At 41.5% G+C, this 3,610-nt stretch overlaps 1 non-coding gene across 1 annotated transcript; it reads right to left on the bottom strand.

Annotated features, from left to right (window-relative positions):
* Positions 1-924: 924 nt before the first annotated feature.
* On the bottom strand, positions 925-1,031 carry LOC127077320 (small nucleolar RNA R71). The gene has a single exon (XR_007787155.1). It is a non-coding gene; the product is annotated as a small nucleolar RNA R71 (small nucleolar RNA).
* Between the last annotated feature and the right edge of the window lie 2,579 nt (positions 1,032-3,610).

The following is a 3,610-nucleotide window of genomic DNA, read 5'->3' as shown; positions in this document are numbered from 1 at the left end:
ACTTATCGAATCCCTGACGATTAATGCGCTGCATACTGATTCCTTCCATTAATCATTTCTTAAAACCAAAATTCCCTAGATTTACTATATTGCCCCCGAACTTCTACTAATCAATTCCCTTAACTAAACATAGTGATGATAGTAACACTAGTTTGACCATAGGTCCCTGTGGGATCGATATCTTTTAAAACTAAAGCGACTAGACTGTGCACTTGCAGTCAAGTATCCGACAGACTATATTTTATATATAGCCAGATCAAGCACCAAGTTTTTGGCGCCGTTGTCGGGGACCTGTTTTAGTCGAATAGTGCGATTCTTTCGTTGCACGGTATAGACTAAGGTAAAAACAAAAACTAATCTTCTCTCCCTTCTTTCCCTGATTGTATGCCAAGTACTCACTCACAAGGCGATAACTTAGCACCACCAATCCCTGAATTAGAGTGTTTCTTATACGTGAGACGCCGAATACATGAATATCAACAAAAATACGGTATTCCCGATATCTCCTTTCCTCCTAAATCAGAAGAAAAACCAAACATGGCTGAAGAAGGACCACAGAATCGTCCTCTTAAATTCTACGCTACCCCGTCTCAACAAGAACCTCACAACAACATTGCTGCCCCCACTATAAATCGAAACGATTTCGAGCTGAAACCCTCACTATTATCAGCCGTCCAACAACATCAATTTGCTGGAAATCCTACTGACGATCCTAATGAACACCTAACTAAGTTTGTGCAGTACGCAGATACTGTAAAGGCGAATGGTGTATCTCAAGATGCGATAAGACTGCGCCTCTTTCCTTTCTCACTAAGAGACATAGCTTGGTCTTGGTTGCAATCCTTGCCCTCCAACTCCGTTACGACATGGGAAGAACTGAAGAATGTTTTCTTATCCCGATACTTTCTGCCGAGCAAAACTGCTAGGCTGAGAGCTCAAATCAATGGATTTCGACAAAAAGATGTGGAATCTCTCTATGAAGCGTGGGAGAGATACAAGGACATGATAAGGATATGTCCATATCACGGTCTCGAAGACTGGGTGATCATTCACACATTTTACAATGGGCTTTTGTATAACACAAGACTTACAATAGACGCTGCCGTAGGCGGTGCACTTATGGATAAGCCATACACCGAAGCCTATCAACTCATTGAAAACATGGCCCAAAACCATTTCCAATGGGGAGGTAAAAGAACTCCAGTGGAAAAGTCCCAAACGAAGGGTGGAATGTACGAAATCAGTAGCCTTGACCATGTTCATGCAAAGGTAGATGCCCCTGTCCAAAAATTAGATAACTTGATCATACCACCCGCAGCCACCGTGGTTACTGTAACTCCAAACTGTGAGTTATGTGGAAACCCTGGACACACTGCACAAGAATGTCAAATATTAGCAGGAGTCCTAACCGATCAAGTGAATTACACACAAGGAAATCCCTATTCAAATACCTACAACCCAGGTTGGAAAAACCATCCTAGTTTCTCGTATAAGAATAACAATGCCTTGTATGCACCGGGCCAAGCACCAGCTGTTCCGCCTGGATATCAAAAACCAGCTAATAATGCTTCTAACATGCCTAGGAAGTCAAATCTCGAGTTAATGATGGAAAGCTTCATAGCTACCCAAGCTCAAACAAACAAAGACTTCTTAAACCAAAACATACATACTTGCGAGCAACTTAAACAACTAGCGAACAAAGTAGATGCCTTATCCACCCACAATAAAATGCTTGAAACACAGATTTCACAAGTGGCTCAACATCAAGCATCTACAGCCGCTCCAGCTGGAATATTTCCTAGACAGTCGCAACCTAATCCAAAGGGCCATGCAAATGTCGTTATACTAAGGAGTGGAAAAGAAGTAGACGGACCCGTAGATCCAAGACTCCAAAACCCTGCCATGTACCAAAAACCAGATAAAACCTCAACTAAGCAGGTGACTGAACCAAAGAAAACAGAAGATAATACCCAAGAGGCCGAAGAGAAAGAGAAACCTTATGTGCCTCCACCTCCTTATAAACCACCCATTCCGTATCCTCAAAGACTCAAAAGTTCTAAAACTGCGAATCAATTTAGGAAATTTGTTGAACTTCTGAAGAAATTAAACATTACGATACCCTTTACAGAAGCCATCACACAAATGCCCTCCTATGCCAATTTCTTAAGGAAATCCTATCCAATAAGAAAAAGATTGAGGATGACGAAACAGTTACACTTACTGCCGAGTGTAGCGCCATAATCCAGAATAACATGCCTCCCAAACTAAAGGACCCAGGTAGTTTCTCCATACCCTGTGTCATTAGAAAATTCGTCATAGATAAAGCTCTATGCGATCTAGGAGCCAACATTAGTGTAATGCCCTTAACCATTTGTAGAAGGCTCGGTATGGGAGAATTAAGACCGACCAAGATGTTTGTTCAATTAGCTGACCGCTCAATCAAATATCATGTCGGTATACTAGAGAATGTCCCAGTACGTGTAGGACAATTTTACATTCCTACCGATTTCATAATCATGGACATCAAAGAAGATGCCAGTACACCTATCATACTAGGAAGGCCATTCTTGGCTACCGCCGGAACCATAATAGACGTAAAGAGAGGTAAGCTGACATTCGAAGTTGGAGAGAAAAATGTTGAATTCATCTTGACCCAATTCTTACAAGCGCCAGCTATAGACGACACCTGTTATCTGCTTGATGTCATAGACGAGTGTGTGAGAGAGATGGAGATGGAAGAAACCACATATTCTGAAATAATGAAAATCCAAATCCCTCTAATCTTTGAAGACAATAATTGGCATGGACCATACCAAAACGAAAGTCTAATCGAATGCTTAGCACTTACACCCGACCACATGCCATGCCCAAAGAAACCTGACTTGGAACTAAAAACACTACCAAAGTACCTAAGATACGAATTCCTAGACACTGAACTGAAAAGACCAGTAATAGTCAATGCTGACTTAGGGCAGATGGAAACTGAGAAATTACTAGATGTCCTAAGAAAATATCCAACAGCGTTAGGATATAACATCGCCGATCTAAAAGGAATAAGTCCTTCAATCTGTATGCATCACATTATGCTGGGGTGTAAAACCTCTAGAGAACACTAGAGAAGGATCAACCCAATCCTAAGTACCGTAGTCAAGGATGAAGTAAAGAAACTTCTAGATGCTGGAATCATATACCCAATCTCCAATAGTCAATGGGTTAGCCCCGTTCATGTAGTACCCAAGAAAGGGGGTTTTACAGTTGTTAAGAACGAGAAGGGCGAATCCATAGCACAAAGAGTTGTGACTGGAAGTAGAATGTGCATTGACTATAGAAAACTAAATAAAGCCATTCGTGAAGATCATTTCCCTCTACCCTTCATTGACCAAATGCTTGAACGACTGGCCAAGCATTCTCACTTCTGCTATCTAGACGATTATTCAGGATTCTTTCAAATCCCAATCCATCCTGACGACCAAGAAAAGACTACCTTCACACGTCCCTATGGTACATTCGCCTATCGACGAATGCCATTTGGCTTATGTAACGCTCCCGCAACATTTCAAAGATGCATGATAGCGATCTTCGCCGATTTTATAGATGACATCATGGAAGT

The sequence above is a fragment of the Lathyrus oleraceus genome, chromosome 4 (genome assembly GCF_024323335.1).
Source record: "Lathyrus oleraceus cultivar Zhongwan6 chromosome 4, CAAS_Psat_ZW6_1.0, whole genome shotgun sequence".
Lineage (NCBI taxonomy): Eukaryota > Viridiplantae > Streptophyta > Magnoliopsida > Fabales > Fabaceae > Lathyrus > Lathyrus oleraceus.
This window is presented reverse-complemented; position numbering and strand designations above follow the sequence as displayed.